Source organism: Hemibagrus wyckioides, linkage group LG25, assembly GCF_019097595.1.
Source record: "Hemibagrus wyckioides isolate EC202008001 linkage group LG25, SWU_Hwy_1.0, whole genome shotgun sequence".
NCBI classification, from domain to species: Eukaryota; Metazoa; Chordata; class Actinopteri; order Siluriformes; family Bagridae; genus Hemibagrus; species Hemibagrus wyckioides.
Genome location: NC_080734.1, coordinates 13,742,922 through 13,770,699, shown reverse-complemented (window position 1 = coordinate 13,770,699; position 27,778 = coordinate 13,742,922).

The following is a 27,778-nucleotide window of genomic DNA, read 5'->3' as shown; positions in this document are numbered from 1 at the left end:
GATCGGGAAATTTTATACAAGTGGGATGAGAAGGCAAATGCATTTTTATTTTCACAGGGACTTATGGAACTGTCCGTGTCAGAAACAGAGTCCCTTGTGCCTCCAGCACTTCAGAACAGTATTTTCAGCCACCATCTGGCTCACCAGTATTGTGCAGCACAAGCACAGATTAAGAGAGAGAATGAGAGCACTTGCTCGTGTTGGCATTTTTCACTGTCACTCTGCCCACAGCTCCCAGCCGGCAAAATCAGTTTGGTTCCGCTACCAAAATGGTCTGGAGTCAAGGAAGCATGGCGTTAGAGTTTGGGAGTGCTGTCCTTTTATTAACGCTGACACAAAGTTATTTATAGAGCTTTCATGTCACGTTGCACTAATTATGAGATTCTACTGAGCTGTTCATTTCTCTGATGAAACATGGGGGATATGTTTATATAATAATAGCTATGATGGCTCGCAGGTGGCTAAAAGACTGAACATGAAGCTTTTTAACCTTATTAAAAGAAACTACATAAAATAAATTTTCTGTTTATTAAAAATACCCAAGAGAGGACGAAAATGGATGAGGGACAGCTCTACATGTTTACCCTAATTAAAAATGTGTAGAATAGACAATTTGGAAAAGTCTCTCTGTTCTCCTGTCATCCTAAATATCACCTGACAGTAACAAGCTTGTCACAGCTCAACAGGACAGTCTTTACATTACATTTTTGTTTCAGATTGCACTTTCCACTAGATTTTGGAGTGTGACTGTGGGGATTTGTGTTTCAGGCAAAAGAGCATTAATAGTAAGGTCAGGTACTGATGTTGGGTGGGGCATCCGGTTATTCCATAGGTATTTAATGGGTTTGAGGTCAGGGATCTGTGCAGGGCAACCTTGTCTTCATAAATGTTGAAAAATGTGATCTTTTTGCACAGAGGGAACAGGTTTAGACTCCTTAGTTCCAGTGTAGGGAAATCTGAATTCTACCGCATACAGCGATGTCCTAAAATGGTCGAGTGTCCAAATACTTTTGGCCACACAGTGTAGTTTATCATACGGTTTCTGTAGTTTAATTTTCCATCTGTGGAGCTGTTATTGTTACAAAGAGCGGTCTGAATTTTGCCATCCAATAGATTTTGAGCTACGATACTTTGAAATATATACCTATATAAGTAGATTCTATTCTAGTTCTATTCTTTTTATGTATTGTGCAAGCATTACTTGAAAATGAAACTCTTAGTTAAGTAAATGATCATTTTCAGCTGTGATGTTTTTTTTGTTATATTTTCAACAAACAGATAAATCCAGGATTGCAGGTAATGTAGAATTAACTGGTAATTAGGAGAGACATACAATCTTTAATGATAGAAAGTCATAATAGCCATAATTTCATTTTAATGAACGGAGTGCACCATTGTATTACTGCCTTTTTAAACAACAGCATTAAAAGTGAAGACTTACCCAGACTCCCCCCTACACACACACACACACCTCCAGCAATTTTTATCAGCGTGAATAGCCTTGAACTGCATGAAGTGGGATTCACAAGCCATCAGTATAAAAGCTATTATATTTTTAATTAAGTTATGATTCTTAACCTTTTGACCGGTCACTTGAATTGAATGAGTTTAATCCAAACCTCAAAAACTCAAAAACAACTCAGCCTATAAATAACAGCTGTTGAAGGAAAGTTTTTAGGATGTAAGCTAAATGGTTCCAAAGGACGGGCAATATTTTACTGCACACATTTAAAATAATGAGCGTAATATGTGAACAATATGTGAACAGCTTTCCAGTATGTGGACAGCTGGATTATGCTTCTAAAATAAACCTCTGTACGGGTCTGTGGAATTTATTTTACAGTTGAATGAATGCAAAACGTTTTTAAAGCAATGAAGATGGTGAAAGATTTAGACTTTGACGTTCCCAAACCAAGCAGTGAAGTCATTAATGCTTCTAATACACACCATGTCCCCTATTAGATTAAACAACTTTGCTCTTAGACTGATGGAAATGTGGGCTAGTTCATTATAAGGTTATACGTTATTTATAATGAGGCAGCACTGTCTCGTTTTCTTTATAGTAAAAAAAAAAAAAAAAAGTGGTTTTATGTATGTAATATGAATATGGGTCAGGAAGGTCATTTTAGTCTTTAGTCAAAGTGAGCCTCCAGGTAGCCGATAAGACTCATTAATGCCGCGGGTAGCTCATGGGAATCGCATAGTGGCCGACTGACTGACATCGGTAATTGTGTTGAACTGTGTCGCTGTTAGGGTCAGTAGTTTCCAAATTTCCTTTGCTGTCAGTAAAGGTGTGTATTGGCAGTGGGCGATTAATTGAGGCTGCTGGAGGACAGCAGCAGCAGATGGTCTCTCCCCTGCAGCGGTGTCATTGCAGCTCAGACAGCAGAGACTGGGGATTCACTGCCACAGACAGACAAGGCTGTGTACAGGTTTGAGAGGAGAACAGAAAGCCATTTTCATCGCAGGTGGCGAGCTGTCAGGTGGCACTTTGATTTGTTTTGTGCTGCTCTCCGCAAAAGGCCCAATTCCTCTGTCACCAGGGAGACAGTGACTCAGGTGCTGGGAAAATGATATCAGAACAAATCCGAAGGTAGCAAGGGAGCATGTTTATTACATCAACACAATCATGTGTATTTGCTATAAATTGTGGCTTGCAGTTTTTCCTTATCTGCCATCACACCTTCTTTCCTGAGAGATGGCAATCATTTTCATTGAGAGAATAATGTGAAAGTGCTTCCTTTTTTTTTTTTTTTTTTTATAGGTTTAAATAAGATTTCTGAATTATTTTCCCTGGCTTTATGGCCACATCTTTTGGTGCTGATTTATTAAAAACATATGATACACTCTTTATTACAGTGTTTGTAGGCGTCAAATTAAAGGCAGAATTAAAAAATAAATCTATAAATCTTTAAGAGAAACAGAAGCCTTGTGTTCCTCCAAACAATTTCCTTCAGTGTGTTGGCTGCAGTGGTCAGCAGTGGAGCGTTAAATAACCTAAAGCCCAGCAACATCAACAAACGACTGTATGTTTTTGAGGGTTTCCCTCTTAATATCCGTCTGTATTTTCCCTATGTATCTGCCAAATCATAATCCATATCCTTCATTATTATTCCTCACGATAATGAAGACATCTGTCTGCTTTGAGTGGAGTGGCGAGTGTGTTTGCACGCTGCCGTCTGCTGCCGAGCCACTGCCAGGCATCAATATGGGGTTGCTTTCGGGCACGGGGCCTGGCGAGAAGCTGCCAGACTAATGCCAACAGTTCCCTACAGCTCCACCCACTAATCCTGCTGCCCGCTGGCACAACCTCCGTCAACCCCTGTCCTCTACTCCTTTTAGATCCTTTCATAGGACCAGGAAGTAAGAACAGAGGCCTCACACAGTGATGTATATATCCTGCAAGGTGCTGACTGGTGTCTTCTCTTGCTGGTGACATAGTTCTGTTTATTCAGCTTGCCTTGCATGTTTGTTTTCTCTGCTGGTGGGGGTCATGGTGAACTTCCTTTGGACCACATTGTTGCTTTCATTTTTATTTCTTCCTCCTTTTTTATGTAGTAAAGACAATGAAGTAAAGACACCTGAAATGTTCTTCACTGTATGTGACTACTATATCAGACTTTACCAGAATATTCTTTCTTAAAGTTTTTCTTAAAGGCAATTTTGGGACAAGCTTGGGGTTAGAAGAATGTACAGAAGCAGGCATAGTATTTATTGCATTTATAGCATGTAAAATAATAAATGTTACTGTTTGCAGTTGATTTGAACCTGAAAAGAAGTCATTTTGGGGTGCACAGTATTGCAGTGGTTAAAGTTGATTCTTTAAAGCTGTAGGGTTCCTGATTCATGAACTTTATTTTGGAGATTCTGAGCACGTTCTCCTGGGTTCTCTGGTTTCCTCCCTCCTCCAAATACAAACCAGGGGTAACTGGTTACTCAGAATTGCTAGTAGGCATGAAATGTCAGTCTTGATGATGGCCTACTGATTGACTATCATAATATTAAGTATGTATTCCTGCCTCACAGGTCAGCACTGCACTGTGCACACTATTGTATTGTATATACTGTCTGTCTTGCACTGTTTGCACTGTCTTGCATTGTGTTGCTTTATGTAGCTCGGCATTTTAGGCAGCAAAATGGTCCTGGAGGAACGTTGTTTCATTTCACTGTGTACTGTATATGATTGAAAACTTCTTGACTTGTGTCCTGTGTTTCTGGGATAGACTCGACCCTGACCATGGTAAAGGGTTTTACTGAAGTTGAATGAATGATGGGAAAACATCTTTTGTTTCGCTTTCCTTTACTGTACACTGTTTCTGCTATTTTGCACTACATGATTTCTGTACATCTGGATGTTGACTTTGCTCTTCTGTGACATTTTTGTCAACCTTCTCCTTGACACTCATTCACTTCACAAGTAACTGTAAGGATTCCTCCTCCTCACTTTATCATGTACTGGGAGTGCCAGTCATATACTCTTTGTGAGAAGTAGAACAACCAAGAACATTTCCATCTGTTTATACTGCAGTGGGAACCTGAATCTGGTTTTTATTTATTTATTTATTTATTTATTTTTTGCAAACCTGTGTAATGATCTTAGTCACCTTGGCAAACACTAAGAGACTCATGCAGCATAAACATGCAGCAGCTCCACTTGCTGTTATAGATTTAGCTACAGAATAATTACATAAAAACATACTCCAACCTAAACAGTATATCGAATGTCTTAAAGCACGTGGCTTTCCAGCTAATTCAATACTACAGTTGAACACATTTGTAAAGAAATGACTGCATGCATGTTGCAGTGGTTTAGTGTTTAACACCTATGGAGGATATCCTATAATCTGCTGTCCAGGGGAAAAGAATCCCCCATCTTGTTCTGGGATAAAGTGTGGTCAGTCTCCTTCTTCCTTCCTGTTCCCTCTGCACAACTGACAGCGCTTCCTTTCCCCAAGGAGAAACAGACCGACCTTGTCCAGGCTGGCGCTGATGGATCTGCTGCTCCATCTGGCCTGCAGTAGGGACATCACATCTCCCACGTGTGTATCCCATAAAGCCCCTGGCTCCAGTGGGACCGACTGTCACTCTAATCAGATCAACTCTCCCCAAGACAAGAGTGTCCACCTACCCTCTGTCTGTCTTCTTTTGTTCCCGTATCCTCTGTATGGCCAGAGTCACAGGAGACATACAGGCACCAGGAATAATCTGTCACCATGTTGAATAAGACTGCGTTGTGATTTTAGTGACACGCTCTTATCAACGAAACTGAATCTGCCAGTACTAAATGTCCAGTAAAGGCTGAAAACTCAATGTCCAGTAAAGGAAAATAGAAAAGAAAGAAAAAGAGAAATCAATACAATTTTATATCTATTTTAAACATTCTATATGAATAATATAGCAAGCATTCAAATAAACAATTAATATGGCCAGAATACATTTTTTATAATCAAATTTAGTTTTATTAAACAGTGTGGCTTCCACACTTATTATTAAGCAGATTATAAAATGTTACTTGATCAATTTGATGTCTAAATCACTAAATCATCAAATTGTAAAGTGTGTGAAGCTGGCGCTGATGTGGCCTCCATTTTATTTACTTATTTTTGGTCCTGGAAACTGTGGACCATTTACAAAAACTGTGGAAAATGAACAAAATATAAAAAAAAACTAGCACTTAACGATCATAACATTATGAGCACTGAGAGGTGACGTGAATAACACTGATGATCTCCTCATCATGGCACCTGTTAGTGGTGGGATCAGAGCATCTCCAAAACTGCAGCTCTTGTGGGGTGTTCCCGGTCTGCAGTGGTCAGAATCTATCAAAAGTGGTCAGAATCTATCAAAAGTGGTCCAAGGAAGGAACAGTGGTGAACCAGCGACAGGGTCATGCGCGGCCAAGGCTCATTGATGCACGTGGGGAGTGAAGGCTGGCCCGTGTGATCCGATCCAACAGATGAGCTACTGTTGCTCAGATTGCTGAAGAAGTTAATGCTGGTTCTGTTAGAAAGGTGTCAGAATACACGGGTCAGGGTTGTTTTGGCAGCAAAAGGGGGAGCAACACAATATTAGGCAGGTGGTTATAATGTTATGCCTGGACAGTGTATATACATAGCATATATATAACTTTAACTTTTTTACTCTCATAATCAGTTCATAATCTGTGTCAGCCAGGCTGCATGTAGAACTTTCTGGCAAGCTTTCTACCTAATGTCAGTACTCAGTTTTGGGTTTGCTACATTCCTGAAAGATCAGAAATGTTTGTTGGACATGCTGTTGGAATCTAATGTGAGTTAAAATACCTGCTTCACTTTCCAGCATGATTTTCCTTTAATAACGATTGAAAAACAATCATTTTATTTATTTCAACAATTCAACAATCAAATTATTTATTTATTTATTTAATTATTTATTAGCAGTGATTTGTTGCCCTCTACATATTGTGTGGACTGTGTGAGCAATGGAGTGCTGGTGCTATACAGTAAATTAAAAACAGGTTTCTTTAATAAATTTCAGCCTGGTTTTTACTAAGATGGTAGAAATATGATTTTACTTTGGTGCTCAGAAAGCCTTGTTTAGTGCACCTCCTGTTAGTACCTGTTTTTGTATATCTGTTATCTGTTCAGAGCACATCATGTGTTCATTCTGAATAGTTCATTCATTTATATTCAGTTACATTCCTAATTTACATAATCATGAACCCAAAACATGAATCCAAGGGTAACATACTGAATAAAAAAAAACAAAAAACAAAAAAAACAAAACAGCTGACAATATGCAAGTAAAATGGACTAGAGTTCAGGGTCAAAATCAATATTAATTCCTCATGCATGTAACTCAACTCTGAATACAGCTGTAGATAGACATAGACTTTAGACATTACCTTATCAAACATTCAAACCCTGGCACAAAGCAGTAAAAAGCAATTCAAGTTTTTTACACTATTTTTCTGAAGGTTTTGTAGTACAGTAAGATCCTCACAACAACTACACTGGTAATGAACATGTCATGTGTCATGGTTATACTGAATTGCTGTTTGAACTACATTACCCATCAGCCCCTGTCTGTTTCCATGTCTAACAAATCACCCACTCCTCTTTCTCATAGCACCTTTATACACTCCACTTTCAGTTCTGGTTTCTATCTATCTCTTTATCACATTTCTGTTCATGTTGCATATTGTTTGTCGCCTTTCTTTCCATAGCCTTGCTCCTAATCTTTTTGTTTTGCTATATTGGTTTGTATTTACTGTTGATTTGCTCTTCGTACACTGTCCACAACAGAGGTCTGCACTTCTCTGAGCATCCCTGACACACAGCCACAAATCTCTGAAACTCTTTTAATGAATGGATTTGCGGTTTAATTTTTACAAGCAACTGAAGAATCCATGTATAATTGGAGTGTTTTACCAAACTAGATCCTTTTTAGGTAGATATGAAACAACCCCCCTGGCACCACTATTAATGGGTAGCATTGTGGGTAATGTAGGAAACCATTAAAAGTCAAAGCAACATCCATGAAAGAATTCCATTACATACTAAATCTTGAATGCCACTGAATTTCACATATTAATTATAAATGATGTGTAAAATGTTGAGGGTTGATTTTTCCTTAAGGATTGGCATGTGGTTATGACTTGTGTGTGTGTGTGTGTGTGTGTGTATGATGAGGTCATGTGTGAGGTGATGCTGGTGGAGGGCTGGGTTGTGGGTTCAGATGGTCCAGAGGGAGTAACTGATGGCTGGACTAATCGAGTGGCTGAAAGGCCTCAGGATAAAAAGAGCTAAAGGTGGACAAATGCAGCAGAAATAAAAATCGAGCTGCGGATGGCTGGGGAGATACAGCCGAAGCTTCTAAATCTGAGGACTGCCAGGTGTGATTGCGTGATGTGTTTCAGAGAGAAACAAAAAAAGAATCCATGTGGGTAAATATATAGCGTTTGCTTGTCTGCAACTAAATATGAACTTATATACTGTGATTAAAGCTGCCTGGGTCATCTCCAGTGAAAATAGGACTGATTACCTGTTCATGAGAAATAATAACTCTGGACTCTGCTTATTAGTATTGCTTTGGTTTCATTCTACATACTAGAACATGTAGTAATTCAGCATCATAATCAAAGATTAATGGCAGCCCAAGTAAAGATGCTTCATTAAACTGAAATGAATGCAGGTTTGTGCAATCCACTTGTGCTTTTCACATTATATTCATAAATGCTACAGTATGTGTGACTGTCTACAACCTTTGCCAGGTTTTCATAAACAAGCCAGCAAATAACCATGCTGAAATAGTTATATCGTAATGTAGAGACTTGGAGATAAGCTGCATGCATTTTGCAGCACAGAGTTCTTAAGATCTATAGCTGAGATGGTGCTGAGACTCTCTTTAGAGCAGAATTGTGACAATCTATCCAGACTTTAATTTCCACACTGAAAAATGTTCTGTTCATACTGTTTCTGTCACCAATCTGTATTCATATGATATTTTTTATTTTCTATAGATTTTCCCCTTTCCTACCTGTGTAGATAAAATCATTTTTTTATTGTAGATTATTTTCTTATTCTATTCTTATGACATGAACAATCACAAGGAGTGTGTGAATGAATCTTGTGTTATGACACTTTTCCAGATGATTTTGTGTAGATCCTTGTGACCATACAGTGTTTTAAAAGCTGGACATAAAACTCATAGCATGTACATAAAATATACATTTATTATTTAGCCCAATGCCTAAGAGTTCTAGTATGTCTACCATGTTTTTATTGGCAGAAAACAGACTAGATTAAAATGTGGTAGCTAACATAATGTAATGACAAATAAGCCAAGCTAGTTAAGTGCATAAATACAGAACAAATTAAACAAATGAATAAAAAAAATGATCATGTCGCACAGTGCATTGCAAACTGTCAGTACATCACTGTCCTTTTAGATAGGAGGTTCCTCACATCCCACACAAAAGCATGTGGACATGCATGTTCAACCCCAAGGAGATGCCTTTAAATTAGTTCAAGAAAATGTATCCTATATGTCATGAAGCCCCTTTAGATTCCTGTGATATTTTAATATTTTATATAGCTATAACTGTCATAAGAGAAATGATTAATTATTTCCATAATGCTTTTACATGATGGATAAAATAATCATGATGTCATATCAAATTGTAAAAGAGTATCATTCGAAAATGATATCAGACACTAAATATGTGTCTAAGTATGTGTTTAATATCTCAGACCATCAGGCACCATTAGCCTTATAAAATAGGATGGATCAATATTGAGCCATATAATATCACTCGTATATTAGCCTATAACGTGAAGTTATAAGCTAAACAAAGTGATATTCATAATCACCGTGGGTGAGACGTCATGCAGGAGAACGCCTGTTCATGATGAAAATGAAAAAATGTATGTATCGACCGAGGATTGGGAGAGCACAGGACAAAGCAATCAGGCAGGAAGACACGGATCAGACAGAGGAAGGAGAGTGAAGTGCAATCACAACCATCCAAATCTACTGCGCTAATAACACCACTGAATGCTCTTCGGCTGTCTGGATACAAATTGGCTTAGATCTTTTCTTAATGCTCTGTAGTTATGGTGTAACACAGCTCAGATCTAGCACACTTGCGTCATCGAGTTCCTCATATTAGTTTAACAGCTCTTTGATTTATAATCATATGGCGTCCTGGAAGACTGCATGCTTTGCTGATATTGTTAGCTGATGTAATTGTTTGGCCAATTGGCCCAGTGACCATTTTCTTCTGCCAGCCCACTATATTGGATTGCCTTGATAATTAAATGAGTTCAGGAAAAGAAGTGAGTCATTTCCCAGAAACATGCATCATTTGAAAGATTTTATCTTGATTTTAGTTAAGATAAAACAAAATAAACAAGTTAAAATCTTATGGTAGGTAAGATAAACTCGTCCTTAATGTGAAAGAGTCTTAAAGAGAGATGAAGAGGGTTTGGGCGTGTCAGTATGTCAGAGCCGAAGCATCATACAGTAGTTGCTAATGTATTGTGATTTAAGGGAGCATCTGTTGCAGCGTGCCATGATAAATAATAAAGATGGATGACGTAAGCCAGCTACACTGATTCGGTCCCCATGTGAGGCAACCCAGTGAGAGACGCATGGTGTTTTTGCCTAGCCATATTGGATTTAATATTAGAACAGCAGTCACAAAAAAGCTGCACATGTTCATGCATCCTTTTTTACTCATTTTAATGGAGAGCATTTGAGAGGAATAAACTGTGTATGCTTGTCATGTGCTATTCTTTACCACTTGTGAAGTCACACTATGAATTGAAATGAAAGTCGCTCATTCATGCTTCTGTGTGAGAAGGTGAACTCACAATACTCTTGTTATTTACGGAGTTATAATCCTGGGAATGCTTTCGAGGTAATTGGGAAATCTAGAGGCTGAACACAAACTACCTAATATTTGAAGTAGAAAAAGTGGGAGCTCAGTGGTTAAGATATTGGATTACTGACTAGAAGGTCATGCTGTCAAATCCCACCAGCGCCGGGTCCTTGAGCAAGGCCCTTAACCCTCAACTGCTCAGTTGTGTAATTGAGAAAAAAAGAATCGAGATGCTTTGAACAAGGGCATCTACCCGGTGCTGTGAAATGTAACTGATGCTAATGAAATACAACCAGGAAATTCATCATTTTCCACCAAAAAATGACTCTATTTGACTAAAGTTACACTAGAATTGTTCTCCCACTGAACATCAATCATTGATCTCCATCTTACTGAGCAACATGAACATTGTGCTTGTACAATCAGAATGTTTTTTTCCCCCTCCTGATGTGGTGGATTACCACATGAGTAGGCTGTTTAATATAAAATTGTGAAAATATTGTTAGCACAGCTCCATTGGAATGCAGCAATAATTACAAAGTCTTTGTGGTCAAGCACACTTCACATAATTGTTTGTGCCTGAGCTATTCAGGCATTCTGACATTTTCCCCTTTTGTAAAATTGATTAGAGCTGCAAGTGTCTGTGACCTCAAGTCAAGTCAAGAAGCTTTTATTGTCATTTGAACCATATACAGCTGGTGCAGTACACAGAGAAATAAAACAATACCCCTCCAGGACCATGGTGCTACATAAAACACAGAACCACAGGAGAAAACACAGAACTACATAGTGCTACATAAAATGTATGTGGGCAAATGTGTGCAGTACAAAACTATAGACAAGGGACAGAGCTGACCAGTACACAGTTTTGCAATAAATAAAGTGCAAGAGTAAAATGCTGTGGATGTAAAAATAGACAGCTAGCAGCAAAAAGATGTAGGTGATCCATACAGCTTCTTGTTTTTGTCCAGAGCAATGATATTTTTACCTTTCCAAGCCCAAGATTACTTTAGCAAACAAAAAGCCCACCAAGGATCATGTCTTCTTCTTCTTTTTTTACCTTACTAACAGCAAATCAGTTCATCTAGCAGTACAGGATTCAATAATCACAGTGACACAGTAATACAGTTCAAATACTGTATTGATAGACAACAACAGGAAGAGAAACAAGTTAGTACTGATAATCCATCAGCTACAACACACACAGTTAAGGTTTACAGTTCAAATACAGCTATAGTTTTAATATTTCAACTCATTCGATCAGGGTGATGCTTCTAAACTCTCTTGGTCAGTGTCTTGTTATTTGGAGTGTAGCTTGAGACCGCTAGCCCAATGCAGTCACTCAGGTGGTGCTACTTATAAAGCATTTGCAAATGTCCTCAGAAAACAACTCATTAATTTTCATTACCATTACTGGACCACTGGCACACTGTTAATTGTTGTTTTTTATGTTTCCTTCTTTGTTTTTAAAAGTCAGTGAAAGGGCTTCTTCTGTTTGGTCAGAAGTGGATTTTGTGAAAAAGTAATTGCTGGGCTTTTAAAATCATTTTTTACTTTGCTCTTGTATTGCAATGAGTCCTTGAAATCTCATGGTAAGTGGTGTGATGGTGCTTCTAATTACTCCTTTTTGACAACACTAAAGCCTGGTAAAAAAATAAATAAAAAAAATAAGCAGACAGTCTTTTCCCATTAGACAGTAATATGGTAGATTTGCACCATCTTTAGATCATGGTCTCCTGAAGAGAGTTTGCACATTGGCAGTGTATACTATTCACTAGATGTGCTGCTTCACAGCAGTTTGATGTGACAAGTCACCTGCAAAGCTAAGTTCATAACTGTACTTTGTCATAATTAATGTTTGGTTGTGGTTGTGGTCTATCAATATGCCTCAGCAATTGACCACTAATACTCAGTCATCAGTTGGATGAGCACTAATTAAAGAAGGAAGAATTTCGAAGTGGAAAAATCCTTTCTTCCACAAAGACAAAAAGATATAGAGCAGATCAGGAATGTCAAATATCAAAATGATTTCCCACTCAAGTTCCCACTTGAAGTGAAGACTTAAAGCAACGCTAAGGTTAGGGATTTACAGTATATTAACCATAACTCCAACCACACATCAAGGCAGCATAGGAAATATTCCCTATCAATTCCTATTTCAATAGTATTCTAGCTACTGTGTCTTATAGACTGCTGATACTGTTCATGGAATGGACTGTACATGTAAATTCAATGAAATTTTATTTTACTATTTCATTCTGCCCCTTTTAACAAAGCAGCTTTACAGAAATATTTACCTCCTTAAATATCCACCTAATTGGACGTGCTACATAGTGACAGGTATCTGGAGGCAGGATTGAAGATGTAAGTCTTTCTGTTTGCTGCTATGAACAAATAAATCATTAGTGTCCTAAACAAACAAGTGAAGGTGAAGTGAACCGAATGATATAAGGTTTAACCTATGGAACCAGCACCTGCTTCCAAGAGTAAATAACTAATCCTCAGTAGGGAAGCTACTGGGAAGGTCATTGTTTTATTTTAAGCTGTAATGTGCAGGTAAATGCACACTTTAACACCTTAAGCTCCATTTCTTCCTCCCCTACCTCATGTAGAGCTTGTGTTTTGCATTGAAATCTCTCCTGTCGTTGTGTAAAATGCTGTATTATTTTATCCAGACTGTCTGTGGATGATTGGATCACTGTCTGAGCCAAGGCTTAAGTGCTCAGGGCTCACGCCTGCAGCTGGTAGGTGAAGGTGCTTGATTTCCCCCTCACTCCAGTCCAAAGAAGCAACTTATTGCATTCTTATTTACAATTCCTTGCCTGTATTCAAAATTCCTCATTTGTAATTATCTTAGATGCTCACCAAAGTAAAGCAATGACATCTAAACAGTTTACCAGAAAGCAGCTGGATGGATGAGAAATACACCATTTGGTGCCCGGTGGTATTGACCGAGGACAAACAAGTCAGCAGCAGTAAATACAGTACATCCCACCTGTAATCTGCACTCTAAAATAATGCTAATTTCTGTATTTATATGTAATAATGGCTGAATTTATCTAGTTGGGTCAGGGAGCTGGGTTGATGTGACTCAAATTTGCCTGACCTGAAAGAGAACAGGGGTGTTTCAGCAAGATTCATGTTCTGGAATAATGCAGGAACCAATCCTAAGGTAAAAGACGTCAGATGCAGCTTCATGAAATGTTCGTTTTGATTTACTTTTAACTCAATTTGTTTTAGAAGGAAATATTTTAATATGTAATTTAGCTCGACAACCACAGTGTTAGCCACCGAACAAAGAGTATGCTAGCTAACATTATTACACTAGAAGTTAGGGACAAAGTTGGCTTCTTGGAACAAATAAGTCTCATTTGTATATATATATATATATATATATATATATATATATATATATATATATATATATATTAAATATGAATGTTACAATTTCAACAATATTCTTAGCCAAATATGTTTACATATATGTTTAACCTGTTTAATTAATCTTGTATTACTATAAAGACTCCTAATCTAAATTATTTAACCATTTCTCTGTAATATCTCAGATATACAGGAGTCAGCTTCATGCTAATCCTGTTTCGATAGCCATTCCTCCTAATGATTATCAACCCAGGTTGGCAGTCCAGCAATGTAGCCATTTTACCCAGCATGCAGAGTCAACATGCTAAATCTACCTTGCTGGGTTAAAACATCCCATACTGCGTTGGTCTATATTTGTCCCAGTGCTGGGCTTTAAAATGAACCTAAATTGGGCTGTTTTGAGCCAGGAGTCTAGATTCTTGCCCTGCATCTAAAATGGCAATTCCATCCACACTACATGGTGCGTTCTCTGATATTGGTGCAGTGCATGGTGGGATATAATGGCAGTCTTGTTCTTTAGTATATTCTTCCTTTCAGAAATGTTTTACAAAAACTAGTGCACTAAATAGTGAATAGGCTGTGTTTCCATGTTAATACAAAATAAATGAATCACAATTTTAAATAGGTTACAGACTGAATGTTCAGTTTAAAGAGTAGTTTGAGTGGACGAGGTGGCCAGCAAGTCCCTGAGGGGGAAAACAGTTTTTGTGTTTTTAGGCAGTGAGGACTAAATCAGTCTAAAGGCAGTAAAGTGAAGGATTTTCTCTGCTCTTGAGGCTTCAGTCGACGTCTTGGGATCTGTTGTGGATATAAACAGTGCCGTTTACATAGGTCTTTTTTGTACTGCCTGACAGTTGATTTGTGCCACACTTCAGAGAAGCTCTAGCCTTTTAATAAACTGGATCCTGAGCCCACCTAGTATTATGGCAAGTGTAAAAATATAGAACATATATATCTTGTGCCTGGCAGAGATTTCCCACATGGCATCCATCTTTCCCAGTGAGGTCACTTTCCAGTGCTTTGGCTTATTGTGGAACAGCCTTTCAGAAAATGCCTTCAGAGTGGCCATGTATCTTCCGTGACATCTTTATTTTTTTTTTCTGAAAGAAGCTTGTTAATTATTTAGTTATTTATTTAGCTAATTCATTTATTTATTGCTGCTGTGGCATCACCAAGATACACTTGTGTGTGCTTGCTAGAAAGGCTGGTCTAATTTTCATAATGCCACACAGTCACAGAGGCTGCTGGCTATCACTGTGCAGATGCCCTATTGGTTGGGGGGGGGGGTGGCTGAGAAGGTGGCTGCATTGATTTCCTTCTGGCTGCTGAGCTGAGCTCCACTCCCACATAGCAACAGAGTTGCTCACACACCAACCTCCACACTTACCTGATGCTAATCTCCTTAATTGAGTGAGCCAGCTCCAGTGTAATGGGGATGAGAGGAGAGGGGAGAGGAGTGGTGCTGAATTGATTAGGGCTGTGAAGATTATGGTGGTTTCTCTATTTACCTGAAGCCAGGTTTTCCTTGTCTGCTGTTTTGCTTTTGGTCTGATAAAGATCATCCTTCTCAAAGAGCATTGTTCTTCCTAATTCGAATCGTTGAGTTTGTGGTTTCATGTTGTTGGTGATTATCCCTAGAGAAACTCGCTTGTACTGTTTACTGCATTGCTTAGAACGGCACTCATTAAATCGATACACTCTGACTGTTGACACAGGGATAAAAAAACTTATGTAATAACATTCCACTATTATGTTATTATGACTAGACCAGTGAAGACTTACCGAGTCAATATTTATTTCTTTGCTTATTTTCATAAGGTTGGTAAATGAAGACTGTTTGTGACCTTTCCCTGTGCCTGTGGTCTATTCCTAATGAGCTAAATTGACAAACCACATTAATAGGTTTGTCTGGAGAATGGCCTTCACCACAGTGGTTGGTCTTGGCTGTCGTTCAGAGGGTCCTCCATTATCCCAGTCCAGTCTTATTGTGCTGGCAACCCCCTGTGAGAGGACTGCATGCGGTTCAAGTAGAGAGTGTGAGGACTCTGTAATTAGAATCTCTGCATCATAGATGTCACCTCTCTGGGAAAACACAAGCAGTAAGTGCAACTCAATGCAAAGAGGCAGGGGGTGAAGAATAAAAAAAAAAGGAAGAAAAAAGGCAAACTTAGTTTCACAGAAGCCTGCCTAACTTCAATCTCCTGCTGTAGAGAATGTTTGAGCAAGATAAACACCCACCCCACCCCCCCGAGCGCAAGACACAAACATTACTTCTATGCCACTCGTCACATTTCATCTTTGCTAACACATACATGCATGCTCACACGTTCTTCAACTCACTTTGGGTGGAAAAAGAGAGACCACACAGAGACCAAACTAAGTGGAAAAAAAAGTGGGCTCTGCACATAATCAGGTATTTACCATGCTGCACCAGTAGCAGTTAATAGAAGAATCCCTGATGTGACACCAGTTGTCTGAACTACACTCACATCTCTCTGGAGATATCAGATGCCCTCCATTCTCAAGTGATCTTGACTATTCAGTACAATTTTTACAAAGACTACATCTTCCAAAATGAGGAAACTGAAGGATATGTCTCTCTAGGAGCCTAAAGGTATGAATCTAAAACTTTATTGTCTTTTCTAAAAAATTAATATTTCATATTCTACTAATTGTTGAAATGTGTATCATATCCAATTCGGTAGCATCATGTGAGACAATTCACAAATGCAAAAGGTAATATTGTGTATAATCATATAAACATGAAGCTTATTTTACTTCGTATAAAGTGTGTGCATGTTTTTATTACTGTTCTTGTGTCATCCAGGCTACATTATTATACCAGATTCCATGGGACTGCTCATGAGATACTGTAGATTGTGCTTTTTTTAACACCTATTAAATTGTCTGAAAGTGCTGCATAATAAGCTTTTTTTGATACACACATTTCCAGATACCAGGGTTTTGAGCACCTGGGGTTTCTTATAGATTACAAAAAAATGATATAGCAATTAAATAAGGATGCCAAAATCAATGTAGTGCTTATTAAATACTTTCATATCCTCACAGAGCTCTAAATAAGGGCTTTATTATGAACAGGTAAAGTTGGAGGGTAAACCTGTAAAGCCTGTACATTTAGGGAAAACCCTACAGATTTCTCTCTATGCAGATGTGTGACCTATGCAGGATTTAGGGCTTAAATATTATCTCTTTAGAATTGACCACAGAATTAATTTGCCAGAGTATTCTAAAGGGACAAACCTTAATTTAACCTTTCAAATTATACTCTGCATTAAAAAGGTCAGAATATAGAAAACAGCAGGAGTGGAATTCAATTTTCCAAACGTTTGTCCTGCTTCTGTAAAGAATTGACTATTATTAAATGTAGACCATTGTTACTATGATTTGCACTTAAACTTGACCTACTTGACCGCAATGTCCATATGGTGCTTGTTCAGTATCCATCATTTGTTCCTCTCAGTAATGACCATTTAAAGGGGCTCTTACTACATTTCAGTGCTTAGGATTGAAGCTACCTCTTCAAAATCCTTTCAGATGGTTTCTTCATGGTCTTGTAGTGGTGCATAGCTGAATAAATGGCAGAAGAAGGGATGAAAACAAAGAGCTCCTGGCCTAGGAAATGAGATCTCCTCTCCAACTCAGATTGGGAGTGCTGGAGGTCTGAAACCTGATAGCAAGGTCATCTGCACATCAGCAGCTCTGAGTGTGTACGAATCTGGCTGTAAATGGTTGCCCAAGGTCGAACACTCTCAACTGTCATACTTCACTGTCAACACTGCCATTATACCCAGGGACTACCCTGTGAGAGTGAGAGGAAATATAGATGTCTAATCGAAGAAGGTCAGAGCTGTCACTAAGTGGAGGCTCTGCTGGCTGTCATGCAGACTCCCCTCTGTTTGAGAGATGAATGGGAACGACAACCACAATCACGCATGAACCTCCCCCTGTGGCCTGTTTTTGTGTTATATATATAGACCGGTTTCAGGAAGATATCTTGTCTAAACATATTAGTATATATCATTTGTGTGAAGGTCTTGGACAATATGTTTACTTTTAAACATAAATGTCAAAATATATATATATAGAACATATAGAACAAGGGAGTCATTCATCCTCAGTTATCGCTTTATCCTGGGCAGTGTATATCTGGAACACGGTGCATGAGGAGGAAATATACAGTACAACACACATTCTCACACTCATTTTCACCTATGATCAATATTCTGTAGCCAGTACACCTACAGTATATTGTTTTTGGTAGTTGACAGAAACCTCATGTGGGAGAACATCACTGTGAATCTCATCACAGACTTGTGTATTGATATTTATTTTTCTTTTCAACAACTCTGTGTAATATACACCCCCACACTGTATCTGTATGTGTTGTATCTGTACTGAGCCGTTGAGGGTTAAGAGCCTTGCTCATGGGCCTAGCAGTGCCAAATTGGCACCCCTGGGATTTAAACTCACAATCTTCAAATCAGTAGTCCAACATCTTAGCTACTCTGTGTGTGGGGCGGTCAGTTAGTCAAGCTTAAAAAGAGCTGTCCCATCCCCGAAGAAGAATCAAGTCTTGAGAAATATTCTGTGTCCTGTTGTAACCTGTGGAGTTTCTGTTTGCCTTTCTCTATTAGCGTGGAATGTCTTTTACGATCGGTGTACTGCACCGAGAGATGAAGGAGAGCTCTGTGAGTCATGCATGCATAGTGACACAGTAGCCTTGTGTGTGGGTGGCTGTCACAGCTAGAGGGAGGGAGGAAGAGAGGAAGGCTTTCCCTATAACTTACAGCAATAACAAATTGAAAGAGAGGGAGAGAGAGAGAGAGAGAGGAAGAACAACAAGAAGAAATCAAAGTCCTATTCATCTTTAGTCACGGAGGCTGACAGCTGTGAGCAGAAACACACCTGCAGATGGGGAGTCTGCTTAGGAGCTGTAGGCGAGGTTGTAGGCAGGCGCGTCGGAGATGATGGGGTAGTGGGTGGAGTTAACAGGCTGAGTAACAAATGAGAAATCTATTCATTTATATTAGTGCCATTATAGAGACTGCAGTGGGAAAAGCACTCCTCAGGCATGCCAGTCTGTTGTTAAAAGGCCCAGGGAACCACAGAAAGTGTGAAATACTATTCATCTATTCAAATCAGCAGATTACAATGTGTAATAAAGTACAAGCACAACTGTACCAAATGTTTTAATACATAGTAAATGACAATATAAATGTCAACATTGTTATTTTGGTGCATCACTAGAACAATATTAATCAAATTTCACATTCTTAAATATTACTAATTGCAGCATTCATCATATAACCCTAACCCTGCAGTTTACATTAAAGTATAGTTTGGAACTCATGTGTCTAATGTTTCATTATAACAGTATTAGTGCTGTGACACCATAATCATTTTGTTGTACCTGAAATAAGAACTTCAGAACAGCCTTTACTGTTTCATCAATCATACTTTTCCTCAGGTGCTTCCTGCACACAAAGTACAGAGCTGTGAAGTATAGCTCTAACTGAGGTGGGCTGCTGGGAGTTGGGATTATTTAAGGCACAAATTAAAACCTTAGGTGGTCTTCAAATATTTTTATAGTTCACAAAATAATCACAGCCCCCCGAATGGTACAACAACAAAACCTGGGAACCCTTTTCCACTTTGAGTGTTTTACTCTATACTGTGATACAGCCTGAGCATCAGTTTGAAAAGGTTTGTCGCAAAGGAATCACATGCTAGCTGACACTTTCATATACTGTATATGGAAGAGGGCAGATGGTGCTTTCTTTCTCTTACCCTGCCCTGTAATGCAGCATACTGTAGGCCACAGTTCAAAAATATGTGATTGGCCAGCTTCACACGTCTCAGAGGAAGCATATGTTCAGTTTCACCTTTGTTGGTAGCTGCCATATGAATGGGAGAGCTGCTTTGTTGGGGAGACCAAATAAAACATTTCAATGTACTGAAATTACTCTCTTGCTAAACTCCTCAGTGCTTCATCGGGGTCTTTAATATGCCACCAATAATATTGAACTTCCTCTGTAATGCAATTCTAGACCTAATGTAGTGGAGCTAATAAATACAGTGAACAGAATAGATAATATAGACTAAAAAATACAATAAAAACATATATATTACATTGACTGAGTTTAAGAAAATGATGCATTGATTGGTTTATTCAGTTATATTCAGTTATTGGAAATTCAACAAAACAATCTGGAGGAGTTATGAATAAACAACTGCATTTATCTGAGTTCCCTGTATGTTTTCTCGGAATTGTTTAAATGTGAATATGAATATAACCTATTTCCTTGACCTTTATTGTCGCAAGAGAGTTCTCATGTGAAAGCAATTTGCTTTTAGTATTTTACATCAAAAGGAAGAACAATTATTGTGTTAAATAAACTTTCAGGTTAATATTAAACTAATCAACTTTAATAACAAATGACATCTAAGCTCAGGGTCATCTCATCTGCTCCACAATTTGAGAACATGAGGAAATGTGTGAATGCTATAAGTCATGTAGCCAAGCAGATGTTGTCATGTTTGCCTTGTGCTAACCTTGGAGGAAATTTGCAATTTAATGCTGTGAACTAGCACAGTTGTTGTGTTTGCAGTAAACTTGTTTGGGCTTTGCAGTGCTGTACCACACTCTCTGTGGATCGTGCCACATTGCACCATTTGTCAAAGCTGTCACAGCAAGCACACCTCAGCAAACAGGGAAAATGCAGTCTCTCCATATTACCATCTATCAGCTGAGCTAACAGCAGTCATAGAGGAGAGCACAAGGTTAATGAACAGAAAGATTATTGAATGGGACTGCTGACTCTCTAATTAGTTATAGTTTACCCCATACTTGATATACAATTAGGGCAAGCAACAGGCAATGCAGTCACCTTGGAAAAATCTGGAATGCTATATGTGTATTAAGATTCAGAAGTGATTTAACACAACTTATTTAGTCTATATGAGATAATCATTATTTCATAGAGACTGCAATAATAATCAGCCATATGCCTTATTGGTTAGTGACTAATGACAGAGTGTGCCGCCTTATCTTATTTTTTTTTTTTTTAATATAATAAATGCCTGCAGAGCTTTCTATTTCACTGTGGTTACACGACAGATGCATTAATCAGGAAGCGCACTGCAGGCTTTGTGTTCTGTCTTTGAAGCTAAAGAGATAAAAATCTCCATTAATGGTGAGACTTTCTTGTATTAGAGATTAAGCAACTGATGCTTCAGTGCTGTCTTCTTTTGACCAGCCTTACTGTCTTCAAAAGGAACAGTGCAGTTTAATTTGTATTGGATAACAGGGGCACCACTGTGAAAGCAGGCAACTGAACGAGGGTAAGTGATACCACAAGAACTGACAGTTCTATTAGCTTACTGTATGTTGCATAAGTGAGCAGTGGGAAAGTTCAGTATAGGGTAGCAGAAATAAGTGGAATCAATGATGCATTTAAACCTGAAACCTGAATTTGATATGGACAGGTGAATACATGACATTTTTATTTAAAGAGAGGACTGTTGCTACACACCTTGGACTACACGCAGAGCATAAAAGCTAGCAAATGGATGAGGATAGCTATCATTTAGCTTTATTCCCCATTTATACCAATCCACTGGAAAGGACATTTTCCTCACTAACGAAACCCTGCATACTAAAATTACACACATCACACATCAGCCATATTGCTTTTTCCCAGCATTCCCATGTGTTTTCCTATTTGCATGTCAAAATTTGCCTCGCAACCTGAGAAAATTTCAATTTCCACAGTCATGAAAACCACAAGATATGGAATCTTCCTCATATCGCCTCATTTCAATGGTCCTTCAGTGTAGAGTGTTCCACATATCAGCACCACTGTTGTGCTTTCCACATTATTTTAGCTGATGGGCTGTCATGAAAGCAATTTAAAATCAATTCCAGTTTAAAATGGTTGCTTACGCTACTGATTATGAGTGAGAGTTTATATGCTGACAGGCAGTATGAGTGAATATTTCAATTCAGGCAGTATGTACAACTAGGCAGTATAATAGTGCCTATAAGCATTATTTTCCTCGACATAGTAGTAGTGTGAACTTCTACTAACATTTTATGAGGTATTATGGCATTTCCTGATGTCCAACAGTTGCTGTTCTTGCTGACACACACTCACCCGGCCATCCATGTGATGTAAAAGAAAACGTGAATCATCAGACCAGGCCACCTTCTTCCACTGCTCCGTGGTCCAGTTCTGATGCTCACATGCCCATTGTTTGCACTTCCGGTGGTTCACAGGGGTCAGCATGGGCACTCTGACTGGTCTGTGGCAATGCAGCCCCATACACAACAAAACTGTGATGCACTGTGTATTCAGACACCTTTCTATCATTATCTTCTTTAGCAATTTGAGCAACAGTAGCTCGTCTGTTGGATCGGATCACACGGGTTCGCTCCCCATGAGCACCAGTGAACCTCGGTCCCCCTGTCAGTCGGTTCACCACTGTTCTTTCCTTGGACCACTTTTGATAGATACTGACCACTGCAGACCAGGAACACCCCACAAGAGCTGCAGTTTTGGAGATGCTCTGATATCTAGCCATCACAATTTGGCCCTTGTCAAACTCGCTCAAATCCTTACACTTGTCCATTTTTCCTGCTTCTAACACATCAACTTTGAGGACAAAATGTTGACTTGCTGCCTAATATATCCCACCCACTAACAGGTGCCATGATGAGGAGATAATCAGTGTTATTCACTTCACCTCTCACTGCTCATAATGTTATGGCTGATTGGTGTATATCATCAGGAATAGAGAATTCCTGCATTTCAGTTTTTTTAATTTTATTTTTTACTTTTTAAGGGATAAGAAAAAAGAGAGACTAGTAATGTGAAAACTGTTTATAGCTGATTTAAACAATAAATGTAGCTAGAAATAGTTAAAAGGTATAATGTATGGTATGTTAATACATTTTAAAAAAAATTAAGTTGTTGGCACTTTGGGGAAATTTTGGTTTCCCATATATCAGCATGTCCCAATCACATCACACGCTGTTGATGATTTTCCCAAACAGCATGCACAGTTGTGTCTTAGTCCATAATTATTGCAGGGGCACAGCTGAATCTACAGCAGCAAAGGGGAACTTTTATGATCTTTGAAACCACACACTGCTTTATTCAGGTTTGTTTTTGTGCTTTTGATGAAAGAAGAGTGAAGCACCTTGACTCAGTCAAGCACTACTTGAAAGGGACTTTCTCTTCTGGTGTCCACTACTACCTTGGTGTGAACAAGTAGACATGTGCAGCTTCACATGGGCTGAAGTGTATGTTAATGGTGGGTTATGTTTAAAACCACCCACTGACCCTCATCTTCTCCACACTGGGTTCCTTTTTAATTGGCTGCTGCAGGTGTAATTCAGGTAGCATAAAAGCCAGCACAAATGGACAGTTATATATGCTGTGTGTTGTGTTGTAAGAAGACACAGCTAATATATGTGAAGCTGGCTTGCCACTTATCCGAGCAAAGGCATAAAATATTAAAGTGCTTGTCAACACAGAAACCATCTCATGGCTCCCTTGGGAGATACGTGTCTGTTTCATAAAGCAGGGGCTCTGTACAACTGACCTGGAACAGAAACTCACAGCTCAGAGCTTTAGAATAGCCGACTGCCGTGAATGCGAATGAGCTCCTGACATTGGCCGTGAAGGATTGTTACAGGAGCTGTGAAAACTACAGCCCTCTAAACCCCATGGTAGTGCTTCCATTTGGCTCCTGTTACACTTCTGCACCTCCTACATATATGCAGTCTAGCACTGAAGCAGTTTAATGGTGTCACCCGGCAATCAAAACCCTTTCTTAAGCTTATGTGTGGTTTCTAAGCCTTTCCTAATGGGCAATTATTGTACAGTCCACAAGCTCGCTTATGAAGTCACTTTGTCAGCAAGAGTGTATAAGGTGCATGAATAGCATTGCTTAGGTGTCGCATTTTACAAATCTGTTTAGATATTCAAAGTAAATGCATTTTTGTTGAAGGTTAGAATGAACTAAATTACAAATTGGAAATTCCATTGTCCCCAAAATTTGCCATTTGTGCTTGTGAACATGCCTACCTAGACTGCTTCAGGGCAAAGCTCATTTCCATTGTAAACATTGAATATTAGTGTCGTTTCATATGACTACATCTGTGCTCTCTTCTTATCGTCATTTCCTAAGTAATTATATCATTTGTCTAGTCTATGGAGTTGATTTAATGATGGGGAAATCCTCTGAATATGCATAGTAACTGAAGTGTTCGCTTATTAGCATTAGGATGTAAGCTAAAATGATGCTTCATTTGCATTGGCTGATGGCTTTTGTGTCGTTTTCCTGCTCAAGTCTTATATTGTGCAGTGTAGTGGAGCTGTGCTGAAGAGCATAGACAGAAATTAAATCTGATTACGTCTGGCTGCGTTAGCTACGGTAAGCATTTTCTCAACCTTGTATTGTTGATGTGACTCAAATTTCAAGCAGGAAAGGCGGTATAACTGCCACTTACTGTCTTTATGGATGAATTATTGAGCAGGATTGCTGACTGTCCAAACTGTGAGACTTGGTGTGGGGAACTGGGGAGCAGGTTATCACTCATGATCCCTTTCGTAAACATACCAGTGCTGTCTGCCTCTAATCTGCATTCAAACTGCAATCTGCTCATAATCTCTCTCTCTCTCTCTCTCTCTCTCTCTCTCTCCCTCTCTCTCCTGCAATAATCGATATTTGAATTTATTCGTTCTAACCATATTGACCCGTTACAAAATTATTTTTCAAAGCATATTACAAAATCCATCAACAAAAGGGCTTTTGGAATCAATTACATTATATCATTCTTACCAATGCAGTACTGTGCAGAGCTTACAAAACATTTATATTCTATAAATATATTTTTTGATCTAGATGTTTATTTGATGACTTTTGTTTCAGTTAAAGAAAGGATTTTAGATTTCCAAAATCTACAAAATGTTTTTAAAGAGCAGAAGAAATCATATTACCATATAGACCATTTTCAGAGCAAAGAAAAAAAAACTATGCTGGCTGTCAGGTTGTACGTGCTAAAACAGAAGCGAGTGAGAAAGTCAAATTCTCTAGAGGATCTGTAAAAACATTTTTAATATTTTAGACTTTTGCACAGTACTGTATATGAGCAAATATGTACGTCATGCTCCTGAAGGGAAAAGGGTTTGCAATGGGTAGTTACTCCAGCACTACTACAGCTGTTTCTTTCTCCCTTATGGAGGCAAAAGACCCATCAGAGCATCCAGGACTTTTGCCAGCCCCTCCTATCGAAAGTCATCAGCACTAAATGACACATTACATGTGCAATTAGACAATGCCCTTGTTATCAGTCATATTAGCTAAGCACGCCTTCCCAAATTACTCTCATTAGGAGAGAGGCACTCGGGCACGTTATTATCTGATGGGATGCAAGCTGCTTGACTGAGTGCTTGCTGTAGAGTTGAAAATAATGTCCATATTTACTGTTAATGGGTTGATGCATAGTGCTGCTTATAAGAAAACAAGGTGGAAAGTAGAGGGGTGTCACTTCAGTTTCTGATCTTTCAGCCCAATTAGCATACAAAAGACCTCAATCTAGCTCAGAAATGTGTATACTGGTGAAGGGAGATCTTTTATTCAGCTTTTCTGTAGGAAACAAGGTCACTGTGGTGTACACACTTCTTATCCTCTCCATAATCCCACTTTCCCTCTTCCTTCCAAGCTTTGGAGAATATGTGTAGGCACTTAAAGTTTGACTTTGTTTGGAGAAATTCGTTTGATAAGATTTATTTCAGGTTAATTACTATAAAACAAAGATTTTAGTGACTGTACAGTTTTTTAAACTAGCCCAACCTGGTAATAAAACTGTGACCTTAACAACTGTGATTATCTGTGCTATCCTCTGCTTCCCCCCTGAGCATGGGGCAGTGTGGTTCCCGTCTCAGTGGGCCTCTTTTAGCACTTGTCCTAGTTCCCATTTTCGACCACTAGGTGCAAAGTGAGCACATCTGATGTGATTATGAAGTACAGCTTTAGCCACTGTGGCTCCTGTCACTCAAACTCTACACATCTGACAGAAAAAAAAGCTTCTTTTCCATTACATTACAGGCTTTGTGGCACAAGAAGAAAGAGAAGAAAGCCTAATAGCTCTAATTAAATTCTCTTGTTTAATTCCTCTGTGAGAGTTTTACACACTGTTTCTGTGAGCTGGATTGGTGGCCTGACAGACAGTGGTTCCAGACGTTGTCTCATTTTCATCCGTTGCATGCTCTGAGCAGATTTTTACTCTTGTGTCACCTCAATTAGAGGTGCTATACTCTCCAGGGTCAATGTGTGCTGCAGGAGCCAGTGGAACTATGAATCAAAATTTATTCCGATCTCCCACTAAATCCCCCACCCTGCCTTTAGCTGCATATGAGGCCTGTCAAGCAGTGATAAGTGTGTGTGATGGTGCACAACCATGCACATCTGTTTCACTGCGACAGTTATATGCAGTCATGCTCATTGTGATATGCATATTTGTTTGGTGATATAAGTCTACCATATGCCCATGCACTGTTGCACACACTGTCCTGACTGTAAACACGATTTTTCTTTTTACAATAATGCAATTTTGGCAGGCATGCTCCAAATGCTCTCCAGCAGTCCTTGCTATTGGTTGTCTGTCAGGGGTAGAACAGCAGAAAACTTAATGGCACTATAAATTAAAGCTGAACAGTACCCATAACTAAGATCAATGAGCGAAGGCTGCATGTGAGTGGGTAAGTGCGCAAGTGCATGAGCCCTGCCATTCTAGACTAATGCCTGACGGATTGAGGGGCCATGCTGTCTGTGGAGGGCGTCATTAGTTTTGCTGGCCTTGTTTTCTCACGTGAGACTCATGTGAAATTAACAAAGCCAGCATCCTGACTTCTGCTATTACCTCATCACTCATCCACATCCTCTCAGTATCAGCCATGCTCAATATACTTCACTAACCGCTCCTTCTGCCCATTCATAATAGATATCTAAAGATAAAAACTGACAATATCGCTATTCGAAAAACGTCTGTGTATGAAATTTCTGCCACTCAAATGATAAGGATGTCACTCCTCCAGGCTTTCTGAACAATTTTGAAGGGCTCCAGGCTCTTTGTCTCTCGTGCATTGCAGATCTGTCATGCATATGAAAAATGGGGAGGGATGAGGATATTTTGCTGGAGACAGCTTTTTTCCAGGACCCCACCATGACCCTTTTGTAAGTGCTGTCTAAGCTGTCTTGAGTTGTCAGGGTGACCGCTAAACTCACACACAAGTGCGCACTCATTTAGACAGGTAAATTAACACTTGGTTCCGTAATGACATTTTCCCAGATGCCTTCTATCATTCAGAAGGGGCGCAAAGCAATTTTATCTCCAAATGAAGCCATTGGGTTTGAATAATGAAAATTATAATACAAGATGATGCTATCGAGACTCACAGGGACTCTGTGTTCAAATTATAGTTTTGATTCTCTGGTGTAGTGGGAATGGTGTTATAGCCATCACTCTTCTCTGGCTAGTATGACGATACAATAACTCAAACACAAGAGGTATTTGACATGACATCAAATAATTGATTTATATATTCCATGAGGGTTTGTGTGACTGCTGTGCTGTAATGCTAGTGTATTATACTGTATGCAGCTGAGATATGAACATCAGATATGCTGATGGATGTTTAAAGGTCACGGCTCAGGGTTCCTTCTGATAGTCGGCGTAACAGGCAGACACTGTATCTGTCTGATGGTATTATTTACCTTCTTGGGTCTTTGAATGCGGTTGCACTACATATAGGCTCTGTAATCTCTCAGGCATGCTTCAGTCTCTGTGTTATTGCACACTCTGAGATCTGGGGGGATCAGTGTAAGAAGTGTATGTGGGTGCATCATCAGCTAGCCCCCATGTGGTAAGCCTCATCTGAGCATGAACAGCTTTCTTATTTTATTTACTCCGCTTTGACTCCTTCTGTCTGAATTTCAAATCTTCCCTCA